Source organism: Halichoerus grypus, chromosome 5 (genome assembly GCF_964656455.1).
Source record: "Halichoerus grypus chromosome 5, mHalGry1.hap1.1, whole genome shotgun sequence".
Taxonomy (NCBI): domain Eukaryota; kingdom Metazoa; phylum Chordata; class Mammalia; order Carnivora; family Phocidae; genus Halichoerus; species Halichoerus grypus.
The window spans coordinates 46,253,272-46,274,526 of record NC_135716.1 but is presented as its reverse complement, the minus strand read 5'-3'; the positions used below and the strand labels follow the sequence as shown (position 1 = coordinate 46,274,526).

Here is a 21,255-nt window from a genome sequence, read left to right as displayed (position 1 = left end):
TCCTCGATCAAGCGTCCCTGGAAGGTCGGGGGAGCGCTGGGAATCCGGGAGCGCCGGAGTCACTGCGCGCTCTTAGGGCGCTCGCGTCGGTTGCCAGGCTGGTCAAGTTTGGGAAGCCTGAGATGGCAAGTCCCGAGCGTCCAAAACTTTGTTGGGGTCCACCGACCGAGCCTGTGGCCCGTTGTTTCCCTGAATTTCTTCTACCATCGCTACAGCCCGCCTTTTCGAGCTAAGGGAGTAGGCACGGGATTTGGGGGTTGGTGCCTAGTCAAATACAGAAGCGGGAAGAAAATGCTCACTTTCCAAAAATGTTCTATCCGGTGGACGTATGTACACACTGGGACCCAAGAGAGGGTCCCGGGCGTTAACAAAGCCCCGGGCCAGGGAGGGTGGGGACGCTGGAAAGAAACCCCGCTGCTAGAGCGAGGGGAAGGGCTGGGGAGGAAAAGAGGGGGCGCAGCCCGAGGAAAGACGAGTAAAGCAGCCGGCAAGGGCGGGAGGAAGAGGCTGCGCGCAGACCGAGCGAGGGGAGAGGCTGGCGGGAGCGAGGAGAGCCGCAGGCCGGAGGAGGAGGCGGCTGGCCGGCGGCACAGGAGAGCGGCGGGCAGGGGAACTTCAGAAGAGGCTGCCAAAAAGGACTCGAGCCGCAGCAGTGTGAGGCAGTGGACAGCGGGGGCAGCAACCGCCAGCCCTTGGCAGGTGATGCTTTGGCTGAGAGAGAAAGGGGGAAGGGAAGCAGGCAGGCCTCTGTTTGGGGGCCACGCCAATAAATGTGCTTCTCCTTGGCAGCCAGCAGAGGGGAAGAGGAGCCCGCGGGAAAGAAATGCAGGAGAGGTTGAGAATAAAGGCTGCTCCAGGTGTGACAGCTACCTCGGTGAGGTGGAAGACGGAATTGACAAGGCAAATTTCATGGGTGAGGTGGTAGAGCAATAAATAAACCTGCAAGAGGTCATATTTGGTAAGCAAATGAAAAACGTTGAAAAACGCTTTGCCAAAATTGCACTGAACTGTAATAATTTGCATACTAAAGAGAAACACAAGAAAGCTAAGGAATAGGATTTTGCAGCTAATGCTTTAAAAAAACTGAAGGAAATATGACCCACCTACTTTGACCCAAGACTCTCAGGGAGCCTTTTCTGACGGTCTGCTCTACGCACAACATGTCCTATGCACAAAATAATTTTGAAGACATCATAAGAAGAAATACCTTATATTGTATAGCATATTAAAATTTGCAGAATGTTTTCACACATTGTATCTCATTTAATTCTCACAACATTCTTGAGGATTTTGTTTTTGTTTCACAGATGGAGAAATGACGGTTATAAAAGATATTTCCAGCAAACCATTCAAGTGGCAGATTTCAGACCTGAGTTTTCTGACTCCCAGTTCAGGGCAGTTCCTGCTACATGACAGTGACTTACCATATAGAAATCCTTTTCTCCTTTTAACAGTTTTATAACGCATAGGTTGAGATGATGTACATTAAAAAAAAAAAAAAAAAAACACAACGATTAGAAGGCAACATGGAAGCAAGACCATTATATAGAAGTTATACAGTGTTGTGTGCCAAAATGAAATAACAAAATGTGGTGGAGAGTATTTGTCAATAAATCAACGATCATTTTAATGTATACATTATATTTAGCAAAGTGCAAAATTAGAGAGGGGAGAGAAACAAAAAAAAAATTATACCCTTTTCCTAATCCTTGAGATACTATTGAAAGGAGGGAGAATTAAAAAATTTATGCAAGTTGTACATGAGAAAACGGTTCTAAATGGTGAAGTCCTTGCTAAATGAGCCAGAATATTAGCAGACTTTGTCGAGGAAGTAGAATGCAAGTTGAGTGCTGCTATCAGCAAAGAGGGATTTCTCACTGCAAGCAACCTGTTTGTTGAAGAAAATACCTGAGCTCAGAATAAAGAGATGTGGAGGATAAGATACGGGGAGGAGCTTGCAATGAAATATTGAGTTAACATTTCATCAAATAGTCAAACAAGGATTGCTAAACCATTTTAGATAGGAATAGGTACTAAGAAAGATTATCTTCAGAATTATGCACAGGATTGGCGATAGGGAGAAACTGGGTGCAAAAATGTAATGGTTTAAAAAGGTTGTAGTCCAGCTGTGAAACTGTAAGGGCCTATATTAGTGAGGTATCCTTGGAGACTTATGCTTTTGAGGAGCCAAGAAACAAGGAAATAAGAGTAGGGAACCATAAATTCAAAAGATAATCTTAAATTAATGATTTGTAATAATGATAAATTTTTACAAACATTTATTAAATTCTTTGGTGGGCATTCAATGAGCAATTAATGAATTAATGTGTGTTCAAGGTTCTAGAAGTACTAACAGAAATAAAATAAATAAAATAAAATAAAATACTGAGACCGACATGTAATAATTATGGCAATGCTGTAAGGACTCAAGTAATTACATATGTGAGGTGCTACAGAACAGGGTGGAAGAAGGTAGTGATTTTCCTTGAGGTCCTTGGAGAAAGCATCACAAAAGTACTGGTTTTCAAAGGGTATCTTGAAGAAAGTGTAGAAATGTATCGGTCAGATAAGAAAAGGAAGGATATTTCAGACCTGTGTGCAATGGAGGAGTAAACATTACAAGATGAATCTGAAGAACTACAAATGATTTGTCAGGGCTGCAGACCAAGGTGTGTGTAAAGGTCAAGGTCAGAGGTTGCAGAGATCATATCAGGGAAAGTCCTGTGTGCCATTTCAGGCTTTAGACTTTTTACCCTAAAAGAATTCTTAGGAGAAGATACATGAATTTTCACTACATTTGTTGTATGTTTGCCAACTCTGTGGAAACAGTCACCTTTTAGAAGTTCTTATATTTTTTACTTCAAATGTTCTATTAAGCATTTAATATCTACTATCTTTGTAGACCTTATATCTGTGCTAGTCTAATAAGCCCGACGAAACAGTTCCCCATATGGACTCATCTGGGTACCTGTGGATATGTAATCACTTTCCTTGTCAGGTAAGTTTGTTATTCCATCTCTCATCTGTAATGTAGGCTTATCTTTTAAGAGTCAGAATTATGAAGAAGTTCCTGCTCTCGTATCTTAGTAGTGTTAGCTTCTTAGTTGGTGGTCTTCTTAGAGAAGAACTTGTTTTTCTATCCTCAGTAAGTTAAAATATAGAATATCATTCTTCCCTTTAGAGTGTTAATGAAATCTGTCCTCACACCTCTTGGCCCTTGCTGTGTGTGCTTTCTGTCACATACTTCCTTTCTTCTCACAATTTCACAAAACTAATGAACAATCTCAGAATTACATGTGAATGGAGAACAGAGAATCCAAAAAAGATTAAAGAAAATGAATAAGAAAGCCAAAGGAAAATAACAGTTGCCCCTGACAAAGGTTAATAGCAATTCAATAAAAATTACTTAGGAGAGAAAGGGTCTGAAGAAGTAAATGATATATATGACTCCCAAGAGGCAAATGACAGATACTTAGAAATGAGCAGTTGAGTGGCATGCTGAGATGTGTGAATGACTACAACTACCCAAAATAACATTAGAGGTGAATAATATAATCATGGAACCCAATTTCTTAATGAACTAGAGCCTTAGAAATGAGTTCTACAGCTTGGAAAGTTACATAAACTTGTTCATTCCTCTATCATTTCAATTTATGTGCTTTCTTCTCTATTTGCATCCATTGAACCTGCAGCTCTTTGTTTTGTTTTATTTCAGAGAATATTGAATTAGTGCTGAGCTATAGGCATTCTCTCATGCATCTGTTATTAGCAGGGGCATGCATATGTAGAACAGCCAGCTACAGCCTTATAATTTAAGGTGTGTCCCTGGTGGAACCGCAGGGTCTTAGAGCTTGTTGGAAAGGCTGATTCTCTTCTGCACCAAGATCCCCCTGTGATTCATACACAGGGTAGAGTTGAAAAGTTGCTAGCTATTATCACTGCCCCTGAAGATAGTATGATTTTTTTTTCCGTTTCCTTCATTGACTTATGCTCTCCTTTATGAGTATCTCAAATATTTGGTTTTCTGCTCATTTATTTGTTCATTCTTTCCCCCACTGACCATTCATTAACCACCGTAAAATACCAAGTGATTGAGAATGTAAAAAAGATAAATGTGAAGAGTTAAAAAGGGCCACCTCGGTTTGGTTAGCATCTAAGACAGATAAGAATGAAGTCTTGGATTTTATGGTTGTTTTCACTTGAATTTACCATCAACATAAATAAATAGCTAGCAGTGCAAAACTTAGAGATAAGATTTAGGTATAGGTGAGTGAGTGGAAAGGGCCTCCAGTGCCTCCCCATTTCTTCATCAGGCAGTACCTGAAGTTTGGAGGTCTAAGATGGCTGGGAAGTATGAGGAACTCACCAGATGAGAGAAGCAAAAAGAAAACCGGGTATACAGCCTTTCATACCATTAGGCTAGGGTGGCGGGGGAGTCTTGTCTGTGGCCGTAGTTGTGTCCATCACCCTGTAAGGGCATTCCTCCAGCACTACAACTACTATGTTCTTCCCAGTGACCTTGGTGTGCTGTAACACACACAGGATTGGAAGCTCAGAGTCTAACTCTGTTCTTCTCTCGCTTTACCATCTTCCTCAGAAAGATTCTTCAATACTAAGTTTTATCTGCTATTTCTGCCCTAGTGATTTTCCCTACATGTCTAGCCTTAAGCCCAATCCTATGGTCTAGAATTCATATTATCACTTTCACCTAAAACTCAGTATGTCCCCAACCCACTTTATCACCTTTTCCTTAGATGGGGTATCCCTTAGTTCCCACATTTCAATCTGGACCCACTAGTTCATCTGTACCCATGTGCTCACTAAACCTTGAACCCTTCTGACTAATACTAATTTACGCTCTAGGTTGAACCAGTCACCGGTAGCTGTCATGTCTTTCTGTCCAATACCACTTTGATTCATTCCTTCACCTGTACTGGTAGTTTATCACTGTCCCTTATAAATTCATACTCTGTCGTCTCATTACTAACCACTGCAGTAGCCTCCAGTATGTTGTGCATACATTTGTTCTTTTTTTGTCTCCAACTATTCTTCATGCCAGTCCATTGAAGCATTCCCCTTCTACTACTCTTACATATCATGTTCAGCATAGACATAGCATGAATAAGTTGGAAAGAAATTTTTAAAGTTCTCTCCTTTAAATTCCTCATCATTCAGAAGAGGAGATTGAGGCTCAATAAAGAGATTGAAGTTAAATAAGTCCTGTGACTAGTTGGCAAAAGTAACGACACATATATTCTGACTTATAGCTGAATTGCTTCTCTAAAAGAAAAAGATTCATTGTAAACTACGTTAGGCATGCAGGAAAACACCATGAACAAACAACCCAGCTTAAGACATAGTTTCATTGCTGTTTCACCCAGACCATATAAATAATTGCCATAGACTAAAATTGGATAATGCTCAATGGATTATCAGACTTGTCATGATTTAGAATGGGGTGACAGATCTGATGAGAAAGGACATATTATTCTGTAGGTGGCTGGAGAAGAGGAGGGGTGCCTGGGTGGCTCAGTCAGTTAAGCACCCAACTCTTGGTTCTGGCTCAGGTTGTGATCTCAGGGTCCTGGGATCGAGCCCCATGTTGGGCTCCTCACTCAGCACAGAGTCTGCTTGAGATTTTTCTCTCTCTCTGTCCCATCTCCCACCCCATGCTTGCACTCTCTCTCTCTCTCTCTCTAATAAATAAATAAATCTTTTTAAAAAATGGAGAAAAGGAATTGAGGATACCTTTAGACACTGCATAGCTTTAGGAAAATTATATTTCTAAATTTCATTTTCTTCATCTATAAAATGGGATGTCATACTCTCTGGGCAGTTGTGAAGATTAAATGAGATATTATGTGTGGAAGCTTTCTATAGATTTTGAAATGCTAAAAAACATAAGGAATTATTACAGCATGTGACTATGTCATGCTATACATACAGAAAGCAGGCAGCAAAGATCCACTGGGACTGTAGTTAACAAAGGAAGTTAAAACAAGTTAGAAATGTTCAGAGTGAAGACACTATGAGAATATTCCTAATAGGTTATATTAGAGAGTAACAAGTGCTGTGTGTTTCATTGGTATTAATAGAAATGATAAAGGTTTTCATTTCTTAGCAAAAGAAAATGAGCTATAGAATGGCAGTCCTTAACATTGTTATCAAAATATAATTAGCCCCCTTTGAACTATTACATACTATATTAAATGTACTTTTCATTAGTTCATGGGCAAAGAAAAGATAATGGAAAACAGAATGGAAATTAGATTGGCATCCATAAAAGCCATAAGATAACAATAAAAATGTATGATATAGAAGTGAATATTTTATATTAAATTAGAGGCATTGAATTGGAATTTAAACTTACGGAGTTCAGAAAATCTTTTATGAGCTAATTTCCCACAGTAATGAGAAACTAAACATCTAAGTTGAAATGTCCTTTTCTACATATAAGAACAAAAATAAAAGTGAATTAACCCATATCACTATAGTTATAATTAGAGGAAAGACAGTAATAGAAAGATGAGAAAAGATGTTGAATAATCTTAGTTCTAGTGTATCTAGTGCTTCCACTGTATGTTTCATGATTTTGAAATGATTTAATCTCACTCCCTTAATTCTAGAATAGGTAGAATCATTCACATGTTGCTTATTATTAACAAACTTAATATGATAATGAACTTGGTTGTCTACTACAACTTTTGCTCGATCCCAGGGTCCTAGGATCATGACCTGAGCATGACATAGTCACATGCTGTAATAATTGCTATCCGACTCACTCTTTTTGCTCGATCCCAGGGTCCTAGGATCATGACCTGAGCATGACATAGTCACATGCTGTAATAATTGCTATCCGACTCACTCTTTCCCTCTTCATTGAAGAGTAGAACATTCTAATGGGCTGGTAGTCTAATAGGGAATTACTATTTCATACACATTTATAAAATCTTTGCCCCCAAGAGATTCATTTAATCTATCGTACATGTTAGATGTTGTCATTGTTTTATTAATATCATTAAGATATCTGGTTCCATTTTTGTTGGAATAGTGTTTCTAGGCAAGGCCAAAAATAAGTGACTCATTCATTGCAAATTATAAAGTAATCAATATCTGGAAATCTGGAGACTTATAAGAATTTATTTCTTCTTTGAAAAAATTAGCTACAATCATTTCAAATGAGCTAAGACTTACAGAATCTGTGAGTATATAATCAAAATATAAGCAGTGTGATTTTAATATAAGAGCATAAGTCAATGTCAAATCATAATTTGATACTACAGTTAGTAATTACTTAGCTTTTTGGTGAAATATGTGACTATTCTCTATAAGATTAAAATTTACTCATCCAAATAGAAGTCTTAAAAATGAAAGAGAAAAAATTTTTTCTTCTATATCAATTGTCATCATATATTTCTAAGTAAAATTATCATCATATTAACCCAAGGAGTCATGAAAATATTTTATGCCTTGGCTTAGACTCTTATAGTTTCCATAGGACAACCAAATATACTACTCAGAGATACAATTTAAGAGTTACTATAAAAGGGGCACCTGGGTGGCTTAGTGGGTTAAGTGTCTGCTTTCAGCTCAGGTCATGATCCTAGGACCCTGGGATCGAGTACCTCATCAGGCTCCCCTGCTCAGAGGGGACCCTGCTTCTTCCTCTGCCCCTCCCCCCTGCTTCCGTGCATGTGCACGCTCTGTCTCTCTCTCTCTCTGTGAAATAAATAAATAAATAAAATCTTAAAAAAAGAGTTACTACAAAATAATTCTGGAACATGATAACTCTTTTGGAATTTTAATTTATCCTTATCAAAGGTACATCTGCATTTACCCATTTTTAATTTTACTTTTTAAAAATTCTTAGTCATTCTTAAGATAACTTTTATCTTCTACCTTTAAAGAATCTTACTCAGATGTTTGTTTTACCTTGGAAAATAAGGTAATGAAGTTAGCTGGATATAACTTACATGAAATTTTGCTTAATTTTAAGCTTTCATTTAAGTTGGATTAAGACCAAACCTCATAGGACTGTGAGGACTCAATTGTTAATCTAAAAATTATAGAAACACTTCATTGAATGGAAAGGAGTAGATGCCTCATTTCATGCTCTCACCCAATGAAAACATTTATTCTAACTATTCCTAGTAAGTAGTCATTCCAAAGATGGGAGTTTCACTACTTTCCAAAGCAAAATATTCAGTGGAGCTTCCAAGTGCATATGGCCTTTAGGATTTTGATCAACTTGTCCATAATTTGTCCATATCAAAATTATAGATTTTCATAGCTAAAATAATTTTTGAATTTTAAAATACATATATAATATCCTATCAGCAGAGCCATTCAAATACCTTCATTTAAAAATGAAATTAGGGGAGGGATGCCTGGGTAGCTCAGTTGGTTAAGTGTCTGTCTTCAGCTCAGGTCATGATCCCAGGGTCCTGGGATCAAGTCTCGCATCAGGCTCTTTGCTCAGCAGGGAGCGTGCTTCTCCCTCTGCCTGCCCCTCCCCCTGCTTGTGAGCTCACTCTCTCTCTCTGACAAATAAATAAATAAAATCTGGAAAAAATGAAATTAGGGGAGACTGGGTGGCTCAGTTTGCTAAGCCATGGACTCTTGGTTTCAGCTCAGGTCATGATCTCAGGGTCATGAGATGGAGTCCCACATTGGGCTCCAGCTCAGTGGGGAGTCTGCTTCTCTCCCTCTCCTTCTGTTCCTCCCCTCACCCACTTGCAGGCATGCAGGTACACACTCTCTCTCTACAATAAATAAATAAATCTTAAAAAAATAAATAAAAATAAAAATGAACATTAAAGCATGAAAACTCTTGATTTGGGATTCTGATCAGGAGCAGAAAAATATATCTGAAATCTCCTCATGAGCCTACAATTGTTTTTTTTTTTTTTTTTTTTAAAGATTTTATTTATTTATTCATGAGAGACAGAGAGACAGAGGCAGAGGGAGAAGCAGGCTCCCCGCGGAGCAGGGAGCCCGATGCAGGACTCGATCCCAGGACCCTGGGATCATGACCTGAGCCGAAGGCAGACGCTTAACCGACTGAGCCACCCAGGCGTCCCGAGCCTACAATTGTTTTAAACAAAATAATACATACATACAGTTACCATAAAATGTTAAGCTCAAGGTTTCTGGGGACTCTGTAAAGATTAGCTAGTTCATTTTCCTATCTGGGATTTGAATCCTCTCTACAATGTCCCCAAGATTTTGAATTTAAAAAACACCTTTATTACATCATAATTATTTAAATATTTATGAGCTCTTACTAAAATTCCATACTAAAATTGAATGTAAAATGTTCTCTTTGCAAATGAAATCTATATTTTCAGAGTTTTATATGGTTATATTTTTGATCCTTTGTTATTATAACATAATGGCTTAAGATTATTAAATTCAATTTTTAAAATTTTCCAAGTTTTATTTGTCATTGATATATGTACTTAGCTGTACCTTAACATTAATCATAAAGCAGGACTTTATTTCTTGCCTCTTGGGGTATGAATATATTGTGTAAAGAATAAGATTAATACCTTCCTTCAGGAAAGATATCATAGGCTTACTTTAATGAATATTAGGTCCCTATACAGAACCACACATTTCTGCTATTTTTTTTTCCTGTTATAGTAAATATTGTGACCTTTTCATAGGAAGGCACTGCTGGTTATGAGAATTACACTGAGATAGTAGTCTGGAGACTACTTCTTAGTTCTAGCTCTGTCAGTAAATAGCTGACTGAATTTAAGGTTCCCAGCCATTCTTTGCTCTATATACTCTTTTTGAGAAATGAAGAATTTGAAATCAGAGGATTTCTGAAGTATCCTAAATTTCTCAAACACTGTGAACATATAAATCAGTGTTAACTCAAAATCCATATTCAGTACCTGTTTTGCAAGAAGTCAGAATATAAAATATTGGACTAGGTATAAACACAATTTAACCTGAAATTTTTTTCCATTACTTTAGTTAAGTTTCATACTCTGATTGTACTAAGTAAATGAAAATATTTTCTAGCTTACTCTGAATTAAATTCAAAGGAACACATGGACTGATATAATAGTAAGGTGTTTTTATACCCACACGAATCTTCTTGATTAAAAGCTATTCTATGCATGTGTATCTGGCTGTGTTGGTGCAAGTGTGGCACATTTGCCTGACTTTACCACTAGGGGTCATCATAGTGTGTATGTGTAAGGGGAGGAAAGCTTTTAAGCCTGTCAATGTTTTGTTTTGTTTTGTTTTCTAAGTAGGTACAGCAACACATGATAATCACTTTGCTTCATGAATTATATAACTTAAAAAGAAAACATCTATGTAAAAATAGCTTTTCATGTTGACATGTATGTGAAATAGTTCTACCCTAAGGACTACTACTTTTATGGAAGAAGAAAAAAATCATGTTTTATACCTATCCCCATTCAATCACTTAAGATTCAGCATCTGCTGAATTGCAAACTTCTTGTATTTAATTTTTCTTCTGTATGATCAGTTGCTCAAGGAAATTAATAAAATTTCCAAGTGGTTTAGAATAAGTAGGTTATTGATTTAGTATAAAGAGACTACCTATTTTAAACAAATATTTGTGATTTTAATTCCAAAAAAATGAATTAAAGGTAAGTTAAATAAAATATAATACTAAATTATCATAAAAGTGAAAATAGGTAGTTTTATGATGACAAGTATAATATACATCAATAAAAAATTTTATCAATTTAATTTGGCAATTTTTAATCTTCTTGATGTGAATGTTGTCCACATCTCCTTGGTGGAGTTGTGCTAATGTTAAAAATTATAAAATGATTTTTGGGGTGCCTGGGTGGCTCAGTTAAGCCTGCAAATCTTGATTTCAGCTCAGGTCATGATCTCAGCATGATCTCAGCATTGTGAGAAGGAGCCCTGCTTCATTGTTGGGCTCCTCACTCAGCAGGGAGTCTGCTTCTTTCCTTCTCTCTCTCTCCCTCTGCCCCTCCCCCTGCTTGTGCATGCACTCTCTCTCTCTCTCTCTCTAAAATAAATAAATAAATCATTCAAAAAAAATTATAAAATGATTTTCAACACTGCTTGATTAAGAAAGCATGCCTATTAGACCTATAAAAAATACTTTAGTTAAGATTGCCATATCCAATGTATAAAAATACAAGACTCATGGTTAAATTTGAATTTCAGATAAATGAATTATTTTTAGTATAATTATTTCCCATGCGATTATTGGGATATACACTAAAGAATTAACTGTTGCTTATCTGAAAATCAGATTTGACTGGGTATCTTATATTTTATATGGCAAGTCTTCTTTGGGTATAAAGAGGTACAATAACGTAAAGCTATTCTTGAATTATATATATACATTATATATAATGTGTATATATGTGACATATATGAGAGAACTTCACTTCACTTATCTGGAAGTCAAACGTTAGACTTCCTTAAAGCTAAATAAAGAAATACCATCAAAATTACAGGAGAACAGGCACGGGAGGAAGGAAGATTGGAAGGGAGGGAGGAGGTGCTAAAGGAAGAGAGAGAAAGTAAAAGGGAAGGAAGAAGAAACTAACAAATGTTTCTGGTTCTGTAAAAGTGACCTGTGAACATCTAGCAACTGAAAGTAGCCAAGTACAATGTAAGAAAAAGGATTATGCTTCATGCTTAGAAATCGGTATACCTCGGAGGGAAAAGATGGCGGAGGAGTAGGGGACCCTATTCCAACCAGTCCCCGGAATTGAGCTGGATATCTACCAGACCACTCTGAACACCCACAAAATCAGCCTGAGATGTAAGAAGATAGGTCTGGATCTCTACAAACAGAATATCACAGGTGGTTCATTTTGAGGTACAAACAGGGAGCTGTGATTCTGCTGGCAGATATTGGAGGATAAATGGCAGTGGGAGGGAGCCTGGCCGTGGGAATCCTACACCGCTAGTGAGCGATAGCTTCCTGCGCTGGGGAGGGGCACAGACTCGGAGACCGGTAGCGGTGGGGAAAGGACTTTAGGGCAGCCCCCGGGATGGAAACCCGAAGCAGTGGGGTCGCACATGTGAACTGGGGACGGCTGGTGGTTTTAGAAGCACAAAGGGCAGAGACGTGCTCCAACCTGGAGGTGAGGACTGGGAGCACTGCTGAGGGACACAACCCAGAACGCTGCAGTTTATAGCAGCACAGACAGAAATGGAGATAGTGTGGCCTGGAGAGCTCACTGAAAAACAGACTGCGATCTCTCTGCTCTGAGGGTTGGAAACGGTCTCTTGTGCTCTGACTCTCTGAAGAGAGGTGGAAAGCCACCAGGGAAAGCCACCAAGGAAAAAAAGCCCCCCAAAACCGGTTTCCACTGAGCCCATCCCCCGCCACAGGGAGCAGGGCAACTCTACCCAAACAGGGTTGCCTGAGTACCAGCGCGGCAGGCCCCTCCCCCAGAAGACAGGCTGGGAGAACAAGAGGCCAGCAACCCTAAGGTCCGTAGAAAACAGGTGCATCTTGCTTGGGTTGTGGTGAATAATTTGGACTCTATACATTCCCTCAACCACCCCTCAACAGAATAACTAGGAAGAGTTACCCCCAAAATAGGAAAGACTCAGAGACTATGACTTATGCCACAGATTTACAAATGGATTCAGATATAACCAAGATGTTGGAGATGGAATTCAGGGTAGCAATTGTGAAGATGATAGCTAGAATGGAGAAATCGATTAATGGCAACATAGAGTCTCTAAGGGCAGAAATGAAAGCTGAATTGGCAGAACTTAAAAATGCTATCAATGAGATCCAATCTAATCTAGATAATCTAACAGCTAGGGTAAGCGAGGCAGAAGAACAAATTAGTGATTTAGAAAACCAATTAATAGACAAGAAGGGAAAAGAGGAGGCCAGGGAAAACAACTCAGAATCCATGAAAATAGAATCAGAGAAATAAGTGACACCATGAAACATTCCAATGTCAGAATTATTGAGATCCCTGAGGGGGTGGAGAGAGAGAGAGAACTAAAAGATATATTTGAGCAAATCATAGCTGAGAACTTCCCTAATCTGGGGAATGAAACAAACACTCGTGTCCTAGAGGCAGAGAGGACCCCGCCCAAATCAAGGAAAACAGGCCAACGCCCCGGCGTAAAACTGGCAAATCTTAGAACCAAGGAAACCATCTTAAGGGCAGTTAGGAGGAAGAGATTCCTTACATACAGAGGGAAGAACATCAGAATAACATCAGACCTATCCACAGACACCTGGCAAGCCAGAAAGGCCTGGCAAGACATATTCAGGGTACTAAATAAGAAGAACATGCAGCCAAGAATACTTTATCCAGCAAGGCTGTCATTTAGAATGGATGGATAGATGCAGAGCTTCCAAGACCAGCAGAAACTGAAAGAATATGTGACCACTAAGCCGGCCCTGCAAGAAATATTAAGGGGGGTTCTATAAAAGGAGAAAGACCCCAAGAGTGATATACAACAGAAATTTACAGGGACAATCTATAAAAACAACGTCTTCACAGGCAACATGATGACAATAAATTCATATCTTTCAATAGTCACTCTCAACGTGAACGACCTAAATGCTCCCATAAAATGGTACAGGGTTGCAGATTGGATAAAAAGACAGGACCTATCCATATGCTGTCTACAAGAGACTCATTTTGAACCTAAAGATACATCCAGACTGAAAGTGAAGGGATGGAGATCTATCTTCCATGGCAACAGACCTCAAAAGAAAGCTGGGGTAGCAATTCTTATATCAGACAAATTAGATTTTAAACTAAAGACTGTAGTTAGAGACACAGAAGGACACTATATCATTCTTAAAGGGTCTATCCAACAAGAAGATCTAACAATTGTAAATATCTACGTCCCCAACATGGGAGCAGCCATCTACATAAGCCAACTGTTAACCAAAATAAAGAGTCATATTGATAAAATACATTAATTGTAGGAGACCTCAATACTCCACTCTCAGCAATAGACATATCATCTAAGCAGAAAATCAACAAAGAAACAAGAGCTTTGAATGATACACTGGACCAGATGGACCTCATAGATATATACAGAACATTCCACCCTAAAACAACAGAATACGCATTCTTCTCGAGCCACATGGAACTTTCTCCAGAATAGACCACATACTGAGTCACAAATCAGGTCTCAACCAATACCAAAAGACTGAGATTATTCCCTGCATATTCTCAGACCATAATCCTCTAAAACTGGAACTCAATCACAAGAAAAAATTTGGCAGAAATTCAAACACTTGGAAGCTAAAGACCACTCTGCTCAAGAATGTTTGGGTCAACCAGGAAATCAAAAAAAAAAAAAAAAAAAAAAAGAAGAGCTTAAACAGTTCATGGAAACCAATGAGAATGAAAACACATCAGTCCAAAACCTATGGGATACTGGAAAAGCAGTCCTAAGGGGAAAATACATAGCCATCCAAGCCTCACTCAAAAAAATAGAAAAATCCAGAATTCACCAACTAACTCTACACCTTAAAGAACTAGAGAAAAAGCATCAAATGATGCCTAAGCCACACATTAGAAGAAAAATAATTAAGATTAGAGCAGAGATCAATGAATTAGAAACCAGAAACACAGTAGATCAAATCAACACAACTAGAAGCTGGTTCTTTGAAAGAATTAATAAGATTGATAAACCACTGGCTAGACTTATTCAAAAGAAAAGAGAAAGGACCCAAATTAATAAAATATGAATGAAAGGGGAGAGATCACGACTAACACCAAGGAAATAGAAACAATTATTAGAAATTATTATCAACAACTATATGCCAATAAGCTGAGCAACCTGGATGAAATGGATGCCTTCCTGGAAGCCTATAAGCTGCCAAGACTGAAACAGGAAGAAATTGACAACCTGAATAGGCCAAAAACCAGTAATGAAATTGAAGTAGTGATCAAAAACCTCCCAAAAAATAAGAGTCCAGGGCCTGATGGATTCCCTGGGGAATTCTACCAAACATTCAAAGAAGATATAATACCTATTCTCTTGAAGCTGTTTCAAAAAATAGAAACAGAAGGAAAGCTTCCAGACTCATTCTATGAGGCCAGCATTACCTTAATCCCCAAACCAGGCAAAGACCCCATCAAAAAGGAGAATTTCAGACTGATATCCCTGATGAATATGGATTCCAAAATCCTCAACAAAATCCCAGCTAATAGGATCCAACAATACATTAAAAGGATCATCCACCGTGACCCAGTAGGATTTATCCCCGGGCTGCAAGGGTGGATCAACATTTGAAAATTAATCAATGTGATAGAACACATTAATAAGAGGAGAGAGAAGAACCATATGGTCCTCTCAGTTGATGCAGGAAAAGCATTTGACAAAATAGAGCATCCTTTCCTGACTAAAACTCTTCAGAGTATAGGGATAGAGGGAACATTCCTCAAGTTCATAAAATCCATCTATGAAAAACCCACAGCAAATATCATCCTCAATGGGGAAAAGCTGAGTGCCTTTCCCTTAAGATCAGAAACACAACAAGGATGGCCACTCTCGCCACTATTGTTCAACATAGTACTAGAAGTCCTAGCAACAGCAATCAGACAACAAAAAGAAATAAAAGGTATTCAAATTGACAAAGAAGTCAAACTCTCTCTCTTTGCAGATGACATGATACTTTATGTGGAAAACGCAAAAGACTCCACCCCCAAATTACTAGAACTCATTCAGCAATTCAGTAATGTGGCAGGATACAAAATCAATGCACAGAAATCAGTTGCTTTCTTATACACTAACAATGCAACTGTAGAAAGAGAAATTAGAGAAATGATTCCATTTACAATAGCACCAAAAACCATAAGATACCTTGGAATAAACCTAACCAAAGAGGTAAAGGATCTATACTTTAGGAACTACAGAACACTCATGAAAGAAATTGAAGAAGACACAAAAAGATGGAAAAGCATTCCATGCTCATGGATTGGAAGAATAAACATTGTTAAAATGTCTGTGCTACCCAAGCAATCTATACCTTCAATGCCATCCCGATCAAAATTCCAATGACATTTTTCAAAGTGCTCAAACAAACAATCCTAAAATTTGTATGGAATCAGAAAAGATCCTGAATTGCCAAGGAAATGTTGAAAAAGAAAAACAAAGCTGGGGCATCACGTTGCCCAATTTCAAGCTATATTACAAAGCAGTGATCACCAAGACAGCATGGTACTGGCACACAAACAGACATATAGACCAATGGAACAGAATAGAGAACCCAGATATGGACCCTCAACTCTATGGTCAAATAATCTTCGACAAAGCAGGAAAAAATATGCAATGGAAAAAAGACAGTCTCTTCAATAAATGGTGCTGGGAAAATTGGGCAGCCACATGCAGAAGAATGAAACTTGACTATTCTCTAATACCATACACAAAGATAAACTCAAAATGGATGAAAAACCTCAATGTGAGACAGGAATCCATCAAAATCCTAGAGGAGAACATAGGCAGTAACCTCTTTGACCTTGGCCACAGCAACTTCTTTCAAGATACGTCTCCAAAGGATAGTGAAACAAAAGCAAAAATGAACTTTGGGACTTCATCAAGATAAAAACCTTCTGCACAGCAAAGGAAACAGTCAATAAAACAAAGAGGCAACCCACAGAATGGGAGAAGATATTTGCAAATGACACTACAGACAAAGCACTGATTTCCAAGATCTATAAATTAATTCTTAAACTCAACACCCAAAAAACAAATAATCAAGTCAAAAAATGGGCAGAAGACATGAACAGACACTTCTCCAAAGAAGACATACAAATGGCTAACAGACACATGAAAAATGTTCATCATCATTAGCCATCAGGGAAATTCAAATCAAAACCACATTGAGATACCACCTTACACCAGTTAGAATGACAAAATGGACAGGGAAAGAAACAACAAATGTTGGAGAGGTTGTGGAGAAAGAAACCCTCTTACACTGTTGGTGGGAATGCAAGTTGGTACAGCCACTTTTGTGTGGAGGTTCCTCAAAAATTAAAAAAAGAGCTACCTTATGACCCAGCAATTGCACTACTGGGTATTTACCCCAAAGACACAGATGTAGTGAAAAGAAGGGCCATATGCACCCCAATGTTCATAGCAGCAATGTCCGCAATAGCCAAACTGTGGAAAGAGCTGAGATGCCCTTCAACAGATGAATGGATAAAGAAGATGTGGTCCATATGTACAATGGAATATTACTCAGTCATCAGAAAGGATGAATACCCAACTTTTACATCAACATGGATGGGACCAGAGGAGATTATGCTAAGTGAAATAAGTCAAGCAGAGAAAGTCAATTATCATATGGTTTCACTTATTTGTGGAACATAAGGAATAGCATGGAGGACTTTAGGAGAAGGAAGGGAAAAATGAAGGGGGGGAAATCGGAGGGAGAGATGAACCATGAGAGACTATGGACTTTGGGAAACAAACTGAGGGTGTTAGAGGGGAGGGGGTTGGGGGGATGGGTTAGCCTGCTGATCGGCATTAAGGAGGGCAGGTACATCATGGAGCACTGGGTTTTATATGAAAACAATGAAGCGTGGATCACTACATCAATAACTAATGATATATGGTGACTAACATAACATAATACATAAAATTTAAAAAAGAAGTAAAAAAGAAATTGGTATACCTCATACCAGGTGTAAAGCAATACTCATAAAAACAAGCAATTGTTCAAAAACCGAGAATTATGTGAGAAACAAAAAGAAAGCAAAAAGAACAAAAGGGAAATGATGGAGAAAAGATCAAAGAAGTTGCCAAGAGCCTAGGTAATAGCAATAGGAGTGGAAGTCTTGACAGAACTGGAGATCCAGTGACTTAAATCAGCTGCAGTTCCTGTGAAGATATAATGGGGTGCGTCTTTCATTCTCAGGAACTACCGTGAGCATGCATATAGTGTGCCACATTAGAGTCGTATGATTAATTGGCTAACTCTATAGAATTCTAAGAGTAGAAATTAAGAAGGTGATGGCAAAACCATTTTTAGTTCAGTTGACCACCAAGGACACAAATCTTGCTTGCCACAGATCTGCAGCTTTTAATGGTATGAGAGAAGATATGTAATTTGCCTAAAATCGCATAGCAAGTAGAGGGGTAGTCATGCTTCAACCCTATGTTTTCCAACAAAAAGCCCATATTTATTTCATGTAGCAAAATTAGCATTCCAACCAATAGATTTATTTAATCAGGAGGCAGATTCAATATAGTAGAGATGAGTTAAAACAAAATGCAGTAGAGGTGTGTGACTTGCATGGTAATGAATTCATGGACAGCAACCCCAACTTAACTATGTTTTAGAATACAACTAGTGAAAAGATTAGAGAATATCCTTATCACAATCTCATTCTAATGGAAAAGACAAGAATGATTTATGTGAAAATACTTAGGAGTGAGTTATGTGCAAAAAGATACAAGGAAAAGTCTGGGAGATTAAATTAGATATGTCCGTTACCTTCATAGTGATCATGGGTATCAGAGGTGTTTCCATATGTCCAAATTCATCAAATTGTACACAATAAATATGTATAGTTCTTTTTTTTTTTTTTTTAAAGATTTTATTTATTTATTTGAGAGGGAGAATGAGAGACAGAGAGCATGAGAGGGAGGAGGGTCAGAGGGAGAAGCAGACTCCCTGCCGAGCAGGGAGCCCGATGCGGGACTCGATCCCGGGACTCCAGGATCATGACCTGAGCCGAAGGCAGTCGCTTAACCAACTGAGCCACCCAGGCGCCCTGTATAGTTCTTTATATATCTATTATACCTCAAAAATCTGTAATTTTATTGTGTTTTGATTTTGGAAGCCTGTTCACTTTTTTTTTTTTTTTTTGGTCAATTTCTCCAGAATGTGTTGCACCTGCTTAATCTGGTAAAATTCAGAGGTATCATTATTTCAGCAAATTTCCTTCTGCCATATCATTGAGTATTTTTGTTTCATTTGTTTTATTCCCTATTCAGAAATATGTGCATGATGGATCTCCTTTATCTTTCATATATAATAATTTTTCTTTAGTCAACCATTTGTTGCTTTCCATTCCATTTTCATCGATTTTTTTCAAGTTTTCAAGTCTTTCATCTACACCATTATGATACCCTTTCTCTTTTTTAATGCTTTTAATATAGCATGTATTGATAATAGACTTATTTTTATATTTTTAATTTTTTATACTTTTTAAAAAATATTTTTATTTTCTTAAGTAATCTCTGAACCCAATGTGGGGCTCAGACTCACAACCCCAAGATCAAGAGTTGCATGCTGTACCAACTGAGCCAACTAGGCACCCTGAGTCATTTTTATTTTTAATTAAACAGGCAAATGAGAATAAATTAAGCTATTAATTCCTAAATAATCCATGAAAATATTTATGCTGGTACTCAGGAATTCATCTAGTTTTTCTATTTTCCCAAACCATTTTCCCATACTTATTACACGTTGAAACATCTCAACATTCTGGATTTTTATATCAAGTAGAAAACTAATGAGAGGTGCAAGTGTTCATCTAAATAAAAATCTTTTACACTGAAGAGAAAAATACTCTTATATTCCATAAATTTTTGATATGGTCTTAGTTCTATGCAAGAGTTATTTAATAAGCACTTAGTGTGTGCAGATTTTGTGCTAGGCTCTAGGTACTGTAATGAATAAGCCTTGATCTTTATCCTCAAGGAGCTAGCTGTGAAACCTATTCAAAGAGATAAGAGACATCCAGAAGAGCAATGTTATTTCATTTAATTGTTTATTTAGTAGTAGTGTGACTTAGTGCATAGAAAACAAGGTTTGATGTCAGGTAAATGGGGAAGACACCTGGCTCCTCCATTTACTTGCTGTTATATGTTAAGATCTCTGCTGAATTGGACCAAAATAAGCTAGCTCATAGGGAATTTGTATTAGTATATGACCCTGGTAAAAACTAAAAACTGTCAATTAATGTCAGTTTCCCCTTTCCTTACATAGGAACTTGTGAGATTCAGTTGGTCAGTTGGACCCCTGGTTGTCACCATGTCATGTGACCCATGTTTCAGGAGGACTCACCTTAGAAGGTAGGGTGCTCTTTTCCAGTGATTCTCCAGTCAAAATGCTAAGGTGTCTTGGGTGATGAATAAGATGTCTTGGGTAGGGACGCCTGGGTGCCTCAGTTGATTAAGCGTCTGCCTTCAGCTCAGGTCATGATCCTGGAGTCCTGGAATTGAGTCCCACATCAGGCTCCCTGTTCAGTGGGGAGCCTGCTTCTCCCTCCATCTGCTGCTCCCCCTGCTTGTACTCTCTCTCTCTGACAAATAAATAAAATCTTAAAAAAAAAAAAGATGTCTTGGGTAATGTCTTTGGTCAATGTCATGAATCTGGATCATAACTGCCTCCTTCTTTCGATGTCACCAAGATACATCAAGCAGGAACTCGCCAGGTTTTCTTGACACTGTCCAGCTCACAGGCAACCCCCCATGATTTGTTTCTATCCTTTCTTGTTCAACAAACATTTTAGCACTGCTTCTCAGAACACAGAACCATAATGTTACTAGCTAATTTGGGGAATATAAACAAGTATTTGAACTTCAATAAAATATATTAAAGAGACATTCATTCATTTTAATTGCATAGATAACAGCACGAAACTTACATGAGAAATATTTATTAGGAAAGATATTCTTAATTCCCTAAATGAGTCTATGACAATTTTTATCAAAATTATGAATTATGTTTAGTGATAATTTCACATTACTGTTATTGTTAGGGAACAGTTTGCAGTGTATCTCTTGTATATCTGCATGTCTCATGAGTGAAGTACTAACTGCTTTTGTTCGGGACTTTGTTTTCAAAGATATTTGCATAATGATCAGACTTGGAAGGCGTAGTGTTTCACTCTGAAGCAAAGAGTAGGCTTGCTTGCTGCTCAACATAATAAAACAAGGATTCCTACATAAGCAAAGGGCAGACATGCTTACTTCCTATTATAGAAGATTCAAGTTCCTTAAGCTTAGGAGTCCTCTCTTGAAACCCACTGTTTGCAGTGGTCATCTTGCCCTCTTCATGTCTCCCTGGAAGAATTGGGATTCATGTAATGTATGCAAAAATTCATATACTCTGGCTACTGGTACTGTTATGAGAAATAAGTCCTTTATCTCTGAATTGGGAGTCTTGTGTCTTCTCCCAGCATCCATGAAATCTTTGTCTCTGTTTCACGGCAGGCTAACTTTACTACCTTGCAAGTTGGGTAAAATCTCAACCCCTTCACAGTTCTTGAAAGATGTTTC

General features: G+C 38.1%; 1 long non-coding RNA gene across 1 annotated transcript; it reads left to right on the top strand.

Moving 5' to 3' along the window:
• Positions 1–464: 464 nt before the first annotated feature.
• Positions 465–20,053, top strand: LOC144381725 (uncharacterized). The gene is made up of 4 exons (XR_013447499.1): positions 465–699; positions 790–958; positions 2,903–2,998; positions 19,961–20,053. It is a non-coding gene; the product is annotated as an uncharacterized LOC144381725 (long non-coding RNA).
• Positions 20,054–21,255: the final 1,202 nt, after the last annotated feature.